At 35.8% G+C, this 15,196-nt stretch overlaps 1 protein-coding gene across 3 annotated transcripts in view; it reads left to right on the forward strand.

The window, feature by feature from the left end:
• MYPN (myopalladin) overlaps positions 1 to 15,196 on the forward strand; it is a 118,791-nt gene that overhangs the window by 15,237 nt on the left and 88,358 nt on the right. The window contains exon 1 of one of the 3 annotated variants that reach the window (XM_058696497.1): positions 2,647 to 2,684. The exons of 1 other annotated variant lie outside the window; for it this stretch is intronic. The gene's annotated coding sequence lies outside the window, so the exon portion shown is untranslated. Of the gene's footprint in view, positions 1 to 2,646; positions 2,685 to 5,484; positions 5,729 to 15,196 lie in introns of those variants that run through there. One more of the 3 variants, XM_058696495.1, reaches the window with a different exon arrangement.

Raw genomic sequence — 15,196 nt, forward strand, 5'->3', positions numbered from 1 at the left:
ATTTACTCATTTGATGGTTTACTCAATTCAGATTTTGGATAATAAGATAACTACTCAGGAATGTGTATTGGCCCTTGTTATTTCAGTTAACCAATTTTATTAAATATTCTTTGAGAACGTAGCCCTAGACATAGTCATATGCTATTTTTCTGTGTTCTGGCTTCTGTTAGAGAAATGCCAAATTTCCAAAATCAAAGTCATAGCTTTAATAACCCTTTGCCCATCAATACATATAAAAATAATGGTGACTTTCCTTCTTTGGGTGATTTCTGATTTTTGAACTAACCTGCATAATTGCTCTTCATGAAAATGCAGTGAGAGCCAATTGAAAGATAATTTGTTTTAAACTAAAGCACCTATGTTTGAATTCACTCAGCTGTGCAGCTTTCTGGTTGGGTGACTTGGGGAAAACCAAATTTCTTTAACCTTCATTTCCTCCTTATAACTCACAAGTAACATACCTTGTAGGGTTGCTCCGAGTATCGCTCCCAGCTTAGAGTACACTCGGAAGAAATGTTAATTCCCATTTCCTTTCCTTCATATCGTTAGTGTTAATGTGATTATTTGGGTCATGTGTAAGAACACTGAACTTTGTTTTTGGCTTGCTGAGCTATCAGTGCTGCCCAAAAATAGAATCTGAGTGGAATCACCCAGAGCCTGGCATACTGGCATTTAAGATATTCAGTGCTAATGTTATTAAGAGAGAATATTTCAACTGTTGTTTCCTATCCCTAACTTGCAAAATATTTATTAACCCATATCACTGTGCTGAGAAGTAACACCAGAGCACTTAAATTTACTTTCAGAAGAGCAAAGCTTTTAAAAGGTCTCAGCAAGATGACTATCATAAACAGAAACAAAAAAATAATAAGTCTGTCAAAGCATTCAGACTGTCTTCCAATGCCCTACCTTTCAGCATTAATACCCAATGCTTCATTCTTTATAACAATTCATGTTCTCAGCTAAAATATCGCAGATAGAGTCTGTCTGAGAGCATTTGCCTTTTTCCTTCTATATTTTCTCCTCTTTTTGTTCACTTATTTAGTCATACAAAAAAACTTCAGAGGTTGTTTCAGTCAGAAAAATTATAAACTTAAAATTCTATATAGCATTCTTCTAAAATGCTGACTAAAAGAGAGTATGTTGTTTGTTCATTTTTATCCCTAATTTTTTTTCACAAGTACACTAGAAATGTGAGTATTTAAATATTTGCAGTGGCTATGAACATAGACTTATAGTTGGCCTTATGTTTAATCCTGGCTCAGTTACTCATTTGTGTGACATTGGGCAAATTTTTAACCTCTAAGTTTCAGGTTCTGATCTGTAAATTAAGAATTATAACAGTATCTACTTCATTGACTGTTGGAGGAATACATGAAATAAAGCACAATGTCCATAAAGAGGTTAGCCTAGTAACCAGCACAGAGCTAAGAAATGTTAACTTATTTCTACTGAGATGATATGTTTATATGCGTGCTATTATAATCATATTAATGTGGTAAGAAGTGGGAATCAACTGTATACTCGGGATTACATACATGATACTAATTTTTTTAAATTTCTTCAGTAACTTAGTGTTAATCACAGATGCTCTTTTTAAAAATTCTGGGAAGCAGATTTTTTTTTTAAGTTTATTCTGAGAGAGAGAAAGAACGCACATGCGTGCATGGGAGAAGAGCAGAGAGAGGGAGAGAGAATTCCAAGCAGGTTCTGCACTGTCAGTCAGGCTCAAATCCACAAACCTGTAAGATCAAGTATTGAGCTGAAACTAAGAGCTGGATGTTTAACCCACGGAGCCCTGGGATGCAAATTTTCTTATTGGAAAAATAAATTTTTTCTAAAAAGTGTGAACGTTGAGGGGGCGCCTGGATGGCTCAGTCAGTTAAGCGTCTGATTTCAGCACAGATCATTATCTCATGGTTTGTGGGTTTGAGCCTTGCCTCGGGCTCTCTGCTAACAACTCAGAGCCTGGAGCCTGCTTCAAATTCTGTGTCTCCTTCCCTCTCTCTCTCTCTGCCCCACCCCTGCTCACACTCTGTCTCTTGCTCTCTCAAAAATCAATAAACATTAAAAAAAAAAAATTTGTTTAAAGTGTAGACGTTGATGTGTTCTCTGTATCAAAAGCACAAGGAAGTCCTATTGTGTTTTCGTGGAAACCACATAGTAAAGCTATAATCTAATTACTCTAAAATTGGAGGCACACACATTAAGTATTATAATAATTGTTTTCCCATATTTACTTTAATAAATGTATTAACCATATTCTTAGTTTTATATCAAAAAAGGGTATTTACACATGTCATATGCATCCTGTGTATGGATATTTTGTCCATTCTTATGCTTCATTCTTTAAAATTCCATCATTACTATCCTTTTCATCTAATCTAATGAAAGATCAAGAAAGTCTATTTCCTTAGTCATCTTAGTCATTATCCACCCCCACCATCCCTCCAGGATAAGAACATCGTGCAGACTGAGTTATTAAAGTTGATCTCAAAGAGCAATCTGTTCTAAACGACTGTGCCCTGGATCTGCCACGGAACCCTGTAAATACCCTTCATTACTCTGTTGGGGTGGTATCACATTTCCTTCATGATACTTCTGTGGCTGACACAGTTAGGCAGTAAGATTTGGACTTTGGATGATCCTGGTTGATTGATATCGGAATGGTGCTTCTCCTCCAGGTAAACACAGATTTACTTTTCAGGATAACATTTTAAAATAGGTGTTCTGTTTATAGTTTTAAAAAATGTTTTTAGTTTTAAAAACTAAAAAGATTTTCAGCTTATAGCTTTTTTTTTAATGTTTTTGATTTTAGTTTTGGGCCAGCATTTTCAATACCGTTTAGACGAAAAAGAAGTTTTGCAAGGATTTAACTGTATTTCTCAATTACATTGTATCAGGGGGTTTGTATAAGACTCTCTATAATCCACCATACATACATCTTTTTGGATGGACAAGAACTTGTCTTTGGCATATTATTCTCATTAACAAAGGTTAGGAGATACATACATGTCTCTGTCCTTTAAAAATAAGATATAGAGGGTTTTTTTCTTTTTGTCTGATATGAGGGGGGGTAAATCAATGTAAATATATTAACTTTAAGCAAAACTTATTGAAAGTTTGGTATATGTGAGCAATTTCTTCTAAAGTATTAAAATCCATAGCAATATGGGAAAATAAGAAATATAAAATTTCACACAAATCTACTAGCACGGACATTTTCGGATGCTTATCCTCCAAGTGAAGACTTCCTCTGTCATAGATCTCCCAGATTCCTTGGTATTGCTGTGGATCATCCCAATGTGAGTAAATTGTTTCTGTAGCTGAGTGACTGAATTAAGAAAACAGCTGAAGGCAAGCACCGGATCATTTTCAAACCACAATAAACACATGTGTTGGACAGGCCACTCAACTTTCTGAGGAAGGCTTAGGGCATGTAACGTCGTGTTTACTTGTCACTTATGAAATTTCTTTTTAACTCTGTTGGAATTTTTTTTTAAGTTTTAAAAATTATTCTTTGTATCAGTAAACTCTGGTAAAATCTGAGTAGGTTTGTGGTACAATGTTTATATAAGTACTATGATGATACCCAGGTTAGAGGCTGTGTTACTTGGGAGAAAAACTAATTTTAAAAAACTAGAATCTAGAATACAAGTTTGATGCATTGTAAGCAAAATGTCCACAGTTGCCAAGTAATATTTATTTTAAATATTTACATCCAGTTTTTTTTTTCAAAGAGTTCAGAAAATTGTGTACACTATCTTCTCATGGCATAGTTTGTACGGAAGTAGGAATGTGTTTACTTACAGTGTGTGCATGCATTTCCTTTTAGAAAATCAAATCGTAGGACATTTATGTATTATCTGAAATAGAGGTGCCACTTTCCTGCATCCCTAACAAAGACCTAGCAGCAGTTATATTGATTAGGCCTCAAGATCTGAGTGGGATAGAGCGTGAAGATCTTATCTTTAAATAAAAAGATACTGTTGGAGCCGTATAAATAGAAATATATGCAGAAACACAATTAAGTAGCCTTGAGGTTGGTATCAGCACAGGATTAGGTAAGAGAACAAAGGAATCTGTCATTAGAGAACTGGATTACTATGGTAATAAAAACAACCTATCCACAAAATCCAGTTCTTTTTGTACCATTTTCCCTCCCCAGTAATAGTACTTTTAACTTGTATTACTGAAAAGTTGTCCTGAATTTTTTTTCACTTTGCCTGTGTAAATACAAACCTCCATAAAAAAGTAGTGAAACCTCTGATGTTTCACAATAAACAAAGAAATTTTACATTTAGTCAGTATACAATAGGGATTCTCAAGATGACTGAAAAGAGTAAAGAGATCTCATAGTAAATTCCATAAGGTCAAGAATTTCGGTTTATTTTGTGCACATACCCAGCACCTGGTACATAATAGGCATTAGGTAAATTTTTGTTGAATAAATGAATGGGAAGAATTCCTATAAACCGCTGGGTGATTTAATTAAGAAGCTAGCTGTAAGCCAATGTATTTTAGGCTAGCCAAATCTAAAGATGATCCTTTTAAAAAATAACCAATGACATCTGAATTTTCAAAACCCAGGCTGCTGCCAAGATTAATGATGTTATAGCATACTTAATCTGTACTAAGCAATGGGGTTAACTTCTTTTTCCTCAAATTTCTATTCTGAAAATGTATGAAATTAATATCAAAAAAACTATACTTTGACAAAGTAGGTTTTGAGCAGATGTTGGTTTGGTTAAGCATTATTTTTATTGATTGGCAATGCTTGTGAAAAAAGACATATGGCATAGACTTTTTCAAAATAATATACAAAATGTTATTCTAGATACTAATACAAGAATAGGAATTGTAGTCTATTACATTACATAGTAGTTTTGACTTTTAAACAGTATCTGATTAGTTTTTCTGATGAAGTTTGTTCAAACTAATTTGTTACTGGGTTTATTCTCAGGCAGATATTTCTTTCCACTTCTTTTTTTTTTTTTTTTTTTTTTTTTTTTTTTTTTTTTTTTTGATGATCTCTAACAACTTTTAATGTTCGTTATGTTCTCTGCTTTTGCTTAGCTTCTGGACAAACAGTTCAAAAACTCTCCACTTTAAGATGTTAGTCCTCAGCTTTATATTGGCTTTTCATAGCCTAATTTCCTAAAATGTATCAGTGGTTAAATGACAATAAATTTCCCATTAAAATTAAAGTTCCTAAAAATTAAGAATTTTGGTGTATTTCAAAAATAATGCCAATTTCTTTGACAGGTGGAACTGGTGTCAGGAATTTAGCATTAATTCCAAACATAAATCAATAAACAACTTGGGCCTCTAGCTGAAAGTGAAATTCTATAGGTAGAAAAACTGATTGACCCCTACCACGCATAGGTGCTGTCCTGCTATGGAATCCCTTTGCTCAGTTTTCTCCTGTCCAATCAGGTGGAATGTTTCACAGGCACATGGTTTATACAGCTCAAAATAACTTGGGACCTGTGAGCTGACAAATGCTCTGGCTCCGGTGGTGACAGGTTGTCCAGCTTCTTACAGCCATCTTCACTGAAACTAAGGTTAACTCCTCGCTCTCTATGGACGGCTACTCTCGATTTCCAAGGGCGTGAAGAATTTTCTTTTTCTCCTGTGCTTTCATCTAAAAGTTCTCCTTGGATAATTATCATCACGGTGGATTGCCTGGGTTGGACATCCTCATCTGGGTCAACTAAAAAAAAGAAAGGTAATATCCAGATTTAAGTTCTCAAGTGTGTTTTGAAAACAGGCACTGACAATGGGAAAAGGGACATTTCAGAGACCTAATTACTGTTGTTTAGAGTGAAACCTAGGACGGCTTCCTAATGATGTATGATAGGACACAAAATTTTGTGAAAAGTAAAGTTTTCTACATGTAAAGATTTTGGAGGGGATTGATGAAATTCACGGAGATCACAACCTGCTTGGGTCCTAAGGGAAAATATCTCAACAGAGGAAGTTGTGGCATGTTACATACATCACTGGCATTTCCACATATTCACTTATTAAAATAATGGTATTTGTATACAGAATATGTGTGCAATGCCTATTTCCTTTTTAAAGGAACTCAAATCTAAAATAATATGACTCTATAGTTAAAGACTTTCATTTAAAATTTTTTTTATCATGTAAAAGGATATGCTTGCTATATTTAGTGTTGGGAGATCTGCTCCCTGGATTAATGTACACAACAGCTGCAGAAAGTCTTGCTCAAAGGACATTGCTCTTTCTTTCTCCTTTCTCTCTCTCTCTCTCTCTCTCTCTCTCTCTCTCTCTCTCTCTCTTTCTCTCCAACTGCATCAAAAAGACACTTGACAGTCAGTGGCAAGTGTTTGGCCTGGTAGATTGCACTATTAGCAGTAATTAGATGCACATCTTGAATTATATTTAAAAAAACATACAAGCGAAGAAAAAGAGAACATGAATTAATCTATATTACCATTCCCAAAAAGCGAACATTACAGTAATGGTGTTAAGAAATGTTATTATTTTATCAATAGATTTTTACTCATACTTGTTAAAGATACTAGAATCAATCAGTTGGAAAGAAACAAAACATCTACCCAGTTTTCTTTCTCAAAAAATTATGGTTCAATTACTTTCACATTGGTAATGATGACATGAATTCTACAAAGTCTAAAGAATCTGCCACAAATTCTTAGTCTCTCCTTAATAATAACTCTTAGGTGCACATAAAATCCATAATCCTTTTGTAGGATATTGAGAATGTCTATACCTACAGCTATAACAAACATATTTTTAAACAAAAATTAAGATATCCTGGATTTGACAACAAACAAAATATTTAAATTCAAGACCATTCCAGGAGATCTGAAATATATACACATTAGACTTCCTTTGTAGGAGGCAAAATTATAGACATTACAGAATCTTACAATAATGGACTATGAAACAAACAGTTGGACACTGTCCAAATTCTGGAAGTTTGTCTCCATTCCCACTTATAGAATATGGCTAATGCTACTGGAACTCATAATAATGTGTTAAAGCTCCTGTTCCATATATCTGTAATTTAGAATACAGGCTCTATTTCATGTTTCTATTACAGTATGCTTACAAAGGCACATATTCAAAAGAATGGACTCAGAACCGCAATTCACAGACACCAAAAATTGAATGAGTTTTTACTCGAGACTGGGTTTTGGAATTCATAGAGATAGTTTTTCCAACTTACTTTTGAAGAAATAGTGCAGCACATAAATCAGTTTTCATTGTGAAAGGGCTTTAACGAACTAAAGTGACAGCTAAATTTTTCAACAGTTAATTCCTTATATGTAATAGAGGTAATGAACTCAGCTTGCTAACCTGAAAATACAAGACGAATGATACTGCTAACCCCAGAATAATTACAGTAGTTTCCTTCATTGACATCGAGATATGACAAAGGCATTGCTTGTTGCATTGTGTCATTGCCCATAATAAGACAAAAAAATGGAAAAAAAGTATCTTTTTTCCTCTCTTAAGAGATATAAAAGAATCAAGCACCATGGAGATATTTTCTAGAAGGTCTATGTGCTTCATTGTTGACAAAGAGCTCTTAAAACTGCTAGGGAATTATGCTTTGGCTTAAATGGGACAACCCAAGTACAGACACAATAGTCTTTAAAAATTTAAGAGCTTATACTCAACAGATACATTTTTGGTGGACACAAACATTTGTATGACTATTTACCTGCAGTCAGCAGAGAGTTTGTAGAGCTCATGTATAACCAGAGTCACCTTGACAAGCTCAGGCTGCGTGCTATATACACCTTCATCTGGAGTCACAATGCACTACATCCTCTGGGAGGGCCCCAGCAGAGTCTTCCCACCAAGCTCTTGAACTAAAACTAGATCTTGAGATCCCAAGCCTCTTTGGGGCACCTGCTCCTCTCCCAATCTAGCAAGCATGTTATGCCCATGTAATTGGGGGAGCTATCTTTTTCAAACCCTTCATCACTTAAAGAAAATTGACACAAATATGAAGAGGCTGTAGAGGATGAAAATGTTCTATTTTTTTCTTATTTTTCTTATTTAGAATGGATTAACATTTACTCATTTTTTATGTCTTGTGTACAAGCTAAGTTCACCGCAAATGGTGAAATCTCGAGGGTGATATAAAACCTCATTTTTGTGACTGCCACCAAACCCTTTCCTGATCCTATGCCTGAAGCCTTCTCGCTTGCCTTTAATTAGCCTTCCCTCGGGTCGCAGAGTTTACTTTACACAATTTCTTTGCTCTCTGTCAAAGTTTGACAAAGCCCAAAGTTTGACAAAGCCCAAAATTTAACTTTATTGTAGTACTTTCCTACACGTTTATCCTCTTCTGTATATGAAAACGTACAAAAGTATGTTTCACAGAAGCCAATCTCTTTTCTCCCCCTCAGACTAAATCTTTACTTTCTTTCCTACCTTCCTGCCATTACCAATTCAATTAAAACAATAATAAGAGAATGGTTTACTCACCCTTGGCCTCTTATCTAAAAATCATTTCCTTCCTTTAACCCCTGCCCTTTAAGCAATGTCCCTAATTAAACAGATTCCCACTGCTTCCTCTGTGTATTAGCTCTGTTCTGTCTCTTTAGCTCAACAGTCTCTTCTAATGTACACATTTGTCTGTATTTGTTTTTATCTGCTGTTTTTCCTCTTTCAAATGGAAAGAGGAATTAAGAGACAATGGTGCACAGACTACTTCTGTATTGCTACTGACATATTTCCCTATATTTCTTGTCCTTATTTTAATAATGCAACATATACTAAAAAAAAATAATAATAATAATAATGCAACATATACTAACTTATTAAATTACTAATGTCACTCACACCAAAAATAGATTAGAAATAAAATTAAGTTGGAGGTGATCACTGTAATAGGGGATGGAAACCATAACAATGAAGAAAGATTTGCCTCAAAGTACATCCCATCTGCAGCCAAATTTTAAAAGATGATCTGTACTCAACTCTCCAGGACTAGTTCCTATGTAATGGGATTTGGTTCTTGGCCCAGCAAGTTTCTCCAAAAGAACTGAGTTAGATACTTCTATTGTGTGGGACATGATGGGAAAGAGAAGGCAAGACAAACAGGTCAATACCAGCATTAAAGAGAGGGAGCAAAGCCTAATTTTGTTGATGATTCTTCCCCAAAAGAACATTCTAGGTATAATAATTCCACATCAGCAGAAAATGATTACCTTAAATTTGCATTGTATTCTACCTTTTTTTAAATGTTTATTTATTTTTGAGAGAGACAGAGTGCAAGTGGGGCAGGGGCAGAGAGAGAGAGAGAGAGAGAGGGAGATACAGAAGCTGAAGCAGGATCAAGGCTTTGAGCTGTCAGCACAGAGACCCACACAGGGCTCGAAGGCAAAAGCTGTGAGATCATGACCTGAGCCAAAGTCAGATGCTTAACAGACTGAGTCACTCAGGCACCCCAACATTTTTGAAGTGCTTTCACAAACAAACCTATGATGTAAGCAGGGTAGTTCTGCTCATCCTCACTCTAGAGGTGAGTTACTTAAAGTTGTCTTATCTTGTCCTATTCCAGCTCTTTACGTAAATAATTATTAAATATCAAGATATTTTTGTGTTTACCTAGAAACCAGCTTTATTTTCTCATTTAGATATCTGATGATATTGTAGGGGTGCCTGGCTGGCTCAGTCAGTAGAGCATATGACTCGATCTTAGGATCATGAGTTCAAGCCCCACATTGGGTGTGGATCCCACTTACAATACAATACAATACAATAGATACCTAATGATACTTAATAGCCAGAAAATTTCAGTATTTATGTTTGAGTCTAAGTTACTTCTTTTTTTTAAAGGTGTGAACAATTTTAATTCTCATAATACATATTGCCAAACTGCTTTTTTTTTTTTAATGTTTATTGATTTTTGAGAGAGTGCAAGCAGGGGAGGAGCAGGCAGATGGGGACAGAGGATCTGAAGCCAGCTGTGCCTTGACAACAGTGAGCTTGAACCCACTAACTGCAAGATCATGACCTGAGCCGAAGTCAGTCACTCAACCAACTGAGTCACCCAGGTGTTCCCCAAGTTACTTCACATTAGGCTTTGCCAATTCTCTGGTCAATGTCCCAGTTTAAATATTCATATAACCAAAAGATGGGTGTATACCATATGATATTTCCAAAAAGTTCTTTTTAGAGCCTACAGAAGAGTAGTGCTGAGTTAACATGAGTTGAAAAATATGCCCAAAGGTACCAGCATCAAGTTTTGTTATTATGAACCAGACCTTTACATTTTCAGCGAGTTCTCAGGGCAGATGGTCTCTTCAAAAGAAATCCTAGGGCGGGGGGTGGGGGGGGGGTGAAATAGAGGTATTTAGCTAAGTGAAGAACCCTCAATAAGCCTTCTATGTCACTAAATTACTTTATATGATTTACTAAAGTCTATCTTATTTTGTTTAAAGTTTATTTGTTTTGAGAGAGAGAAAGAGAAAGAGAGGGGGAGGGAGGGAGGGAGGGAGAGAGAGAGAGAGACAGAGAGACAGAGAGACAGAGAGAGACAGAGAGAGAGAGAATCTCAGGCAAGCTCTACTCTGTCAGCATAGAGTCCAATGTGAGGCTCAAACTCAAGAACCGTGAGATCATGACCTAAGCCGAAATCAAGAGTGGATCGCTTAACCAACTGAGTCACCCAGGCACCGCGTCTTGATTATTTATGCCACATTAACTGTTTCATTTCCAACCTGGGACAATTTAACCTTAACCATGATCTGTTTTCAAAGGCAATGCTCATTCTTATTTTGAAAGTGGCGTTAAATGTTTCAATTTTGTAAGAAGCAGAAAGAAGGAAACAAAGTCCAATGTCACTCTGAACATCTCAGATGAAATGTCTAGGAGAATTATTAATTTCCTTTCCTGAAACCTGCTCATCCAAGTAAATGATTCCACCACTCACCTTGTTGCTGAGGTCCTAAATATTGGAGTCACCCTTGACTCTGCCCTTTCTCTCGTATCTTTCAGTCCATTAACAAATTATACAGACTCTACTTTGAAAAGATACTTCAAATCTGATCATTTCTCACCATCTCCCACTGATACCATTCATTGATCCAAGCCACCATCATCTTTTGATTAGCATACTGCAGTACACCCCTGACCCATCTGTTCATTTCTGCACTTGCTCCCTTCAACTTGATTCTTTGCATAGCAGCCATGATTAACTTTTTTCAAATCCATGTCATCTGCTTCTCAAAACTTTAAAATGCTTCCCCATTCACACATGTACTAGGATTCAAAGACCTTCCCACGGTCTGCAAGGCCTCACATGATCTAACTTTATACTTTTCTGACTTTTTCTTCTACTCTTCTTTTTCATTCACCTCCTGGCACATTGGGCTTGACTCAAACACAGCAAACATTCACCTCCCTTCACATTGACACGTTGAGTTAAAAATTCTCATCCCCCCACCCACACGATGGTCACATGGCTGACTTCCCCACTGTATTAGTAACTATGCCTGATCTTAGCTAAAATAGCATACCTTTCTCTCTCCCCCTTCATTCTCTATTCCCTTGTCTTATTTTTCTTCTTAACAGTTATGTCTTCTCCACTAGAATATCAACTCCATGAGGGTAGGGACTTTGTCATTTGTTCACTGCTGAATCCATAGTGCCTGGAATGGTGCCTGGCATATAGTGGATGCTCAAGAGATGTATACTGGATGAATAAATGAAAGCTACATTATCCATAATATCTTTTTTTTTTATTATTCTCAAGTTAGTTAACATACAGTGTAGTCTGGGCTTCAGGAGTAGAACCCAGTGATTCATCTCTTACATATGACACCCAGTGCTCATCCAGAAAAGTGCCCTTCTTAATGCTCATCACCCATTTAAGCCCCCACCCCCGTCAACCCCCAGTTTGTTCTCTGTATTTAAGGGTCTCTTATGATTTGCCTCCCTCTCTACTTTTATCTTACTTTTCCTTCCCTTCCCCTATGTTCATCTGTTAAGTTTCTCAAATTCTGCATGTGAGTGAAATGATATGGTATTTGTCTTTCTCTGACTGACCTAAAAGGAGGCTGGTTCCCTGGAGTGCTGTGAGAAAAGACAAAGGCTTTTTCACCGGGCCTTCCGGTGAGGGCTCCGGTGAGGTCAGTCCACAGTAGGAGAAGGGATCCTCCCTGAAATGCTGTGGCGCAGACAAAGCCAGCCTGGACCACATATTGCATAATAGCTTTTTAAAAGTATTTGGGCTCTTTAAAAGTGTAAATTTTGTAACAAATAGTTTAAAATTAATGCTTGAAAGAGAAAAATGATGCATTTCTTATTTCTTATTGTAGAGAATATTTATCAGCTTAACAATTTATACATGCATTTTCATTTGAGAACCTTCTGAAATGGAATTGTTATTATTCCATTTGAAAGATGGGAATAATTGAGATTAAGTTACCTTAAATGACACGCTCAGTATAACACAGTTATTTAGTATTGGTGTTGGGATTTAAACCCAGGTTTCTGATTATAATCAGATGTTCTTGATATTTCTGGTATGAAAAGAAAGCAAAACTCCACTTATTTTACCCACCATAAATAAACTTTCATTTGGAAGTCACCTTGAAGTTATTACTGCCTTTACCAGTTTATATTTTTCTTTGTGTCTGGAAGTTTTCTTTGTAAATATGATTTCGTAAATAGAAATATTACTTTATCCTGCAACTAAAATAAAAGATAAGCAACAATAGATTTAGCAGGAAATTCTAATGAACAAAAGAATTCAACAGATATTTACTGATCACCTTCTATGTGCTGTGTGTGCACAGAGATAATGGTGTACAAAAAATGAAGTAGACAGAAAAGTAAATAGGCAAATTTAATATGTTGTGATAAGTGCTGTGTTTGGGGATAAAGACAGAAAACTTTGGGAGTACATTGCACAGGTACCCAACCCCGAACAAAGAAGAAATCCCAGAGCAATGTCTCAGCTAAGAACTGAAGACCAGTAACTTGGCCCAGTAAGGTAGTGAAGGGAAGTGCAGGCAGGGAGCGGCCTACGCAAAGAAAATATACACAAAGATCTGAAGGCAGCACAGTTCACTCATGAGACTACATGTGTTTCAATAGAATATAAATAGTGCTGAATTAGCTACACGTATGGAATTCAGTTTCTCTTCAAAGTTTGTCCTTGGGTCAATCACTTCACTAGTTCTACTTCCATTTCTTATCATGGTATGTCACTATAGTTGTTTTATAATAGCAATAATAATAATAATAATTACCATTTATTGAACATTTACTAAATGCCAAACACATTTAATCATCACTTCGACCTATGAGATGACTACTGTTATTATCCCTGTTTTGTAGATGTGGCAGCTGAAGCTTATAGAGGTTAAGTGCCTTTGTTGAGTTTATACAACCAGAAAGTGTCAGAACTGGGATTTGTATCACATCTAACCTCAAAGTTTTCTTGTTTTTTGTTTTTTTTTAATATATGAAATTTATTGTCAAATTGGTTTCCATACAACACCCAGTGCTCATCCCAAAAGATGCCCTCTTCAATGCCCATCTAACCTCAAAGTTTTAAGTAATAAATACTACATTAAAGAACATTAAAGAAATTAATTAAACATTTATTAAATTAGACCATTAAAGCAACTCTTTATTTTGAATACTTGAAGGTTTTGTTATTATAATAATTTCTTATGACCATAAGCATCAGAGCAGGCACACATTCACACCTCAATTAACTTTTCTTTCAAAAAGAAAAAAAAATGGTTACAAAGAGCAGTGAATACCATTTATGAGTATTTTCTTTCCTATTTTCACCAAAAATACAAAAATTTTAACACTTTTTCAACATTAACATCACCTTTACCTAAGTATTTTACTAACATGGTTTTGAGTGTCCATTATAGGGATTAGCCCTGTTTTAAGGGTTTGCATTCATAATGTTATTGATCCTCACTCTCCTTGAAAATAGACATCATCCATGTTTTACAGATGAGAAATCCAAAGCTCAAAGAAGTGATTTAGTCAAAGTCACACAATTCCTAAGAGTTCATGAACCCAGAATTTGAAAACCAATCTGATTCCAAGACCAATGCTCATTCCATGTTGCCTCGAGATAAAAGCCATCTTAGAATACAGAGTTAGAGATGAAGTTACATAAATGCAATATACAATAATGTTCACCTAATAGGAGGCCATTCTTATTTATAAATTATTTCATTTTCCCTTTACATTTAAATACAGTTGCCCTTGAACAACATGGGTTTGAATTGTATATGTGTCCACTTATACACAGGTTATTTTAGATTTTTTAAAAATACAGTACAGTGCTGTAAAAACATTTTCTCTTCCTTATGCTTTTCTTAATAATATTTTCTTTTTTTTAGCTTACCTTATGGTGAGAATACAGTATATAATACATATATAATACAAAATATGTGTTAATTGACTGTGTTATTGGCAAGGCTTCTGGTCAACAGTAGGTTATTAACAGTTAAATTTTGGAGGAATTAAAAGTTATACGTGGATTTTTTATTATAAGGGTTGGTGCTTCTAAAACCCACACTGTTCAAGGATCTGATCAAGGTTTCTGTACGTGCAGAAATTCACACAAGACTATGAAATAGTTGATTTACAAATGAGAAGGATTTTGAATTAGTACTTCAGTTGCATTTCAAATAGCATTTTGCACTTTATTTCACATATCTTTCTTTAAGTCTTCTAGGGACGCTTGTGTGGCTCAGTCAGTTAGGCAGCCAACTTCAGCTCATGTTCTCACGGTTCATGAGTTCTCTGAACCACATCAGGCTCTCTGCTGTCAGTCAGCACAGAGCCTGCTTCAGATCCTCCATTCCCCCCTCTCTGCCCCTCCCCCTTTCCCTTCCCTTTCAGAGCTCTTACTCAATCTCTCTCAAAAATAAACATTAAAAAAAAAAAAAAAAAACCTCTTCTGGGGCACCTGGGTGGCTCAGTCAGTTAAGCATCCGACTTCAGTTCAGGTCATTATCTCGCGATCTGTGAGTTCAAGCCCCTCGTAGGGCTCTGTGCTGACAGCTCAGAGCCTGGAGCCTGCTTTGGATTCTGTGTCTCCCTCCTTCTCTGCTCCTTCCCGGCTCGTGCTCTGTCTCTCTCTCTCTCAAAAATAAATAAACGTTAAAAAAGGAAAAGAAAAAAAAAAAAAACCTCTTCTTTTATAAAGTTA

Source organism: Neofelis nebulosa, chromosome 13 (assembly GCF_028018385.1).
Source record: "Neofelis nebulosa isolate mNeoNeb1 chromosome 13, mNeoNeb1.pri, whole genome shotgun sequence".
NCBI classification, from domain to species: domain Eukaryota; kingdom Metazoa; phylum Chordata; class Mammalia; order Carnivora; family Felidae; genus Neofelis; species Neofelis nebulosa.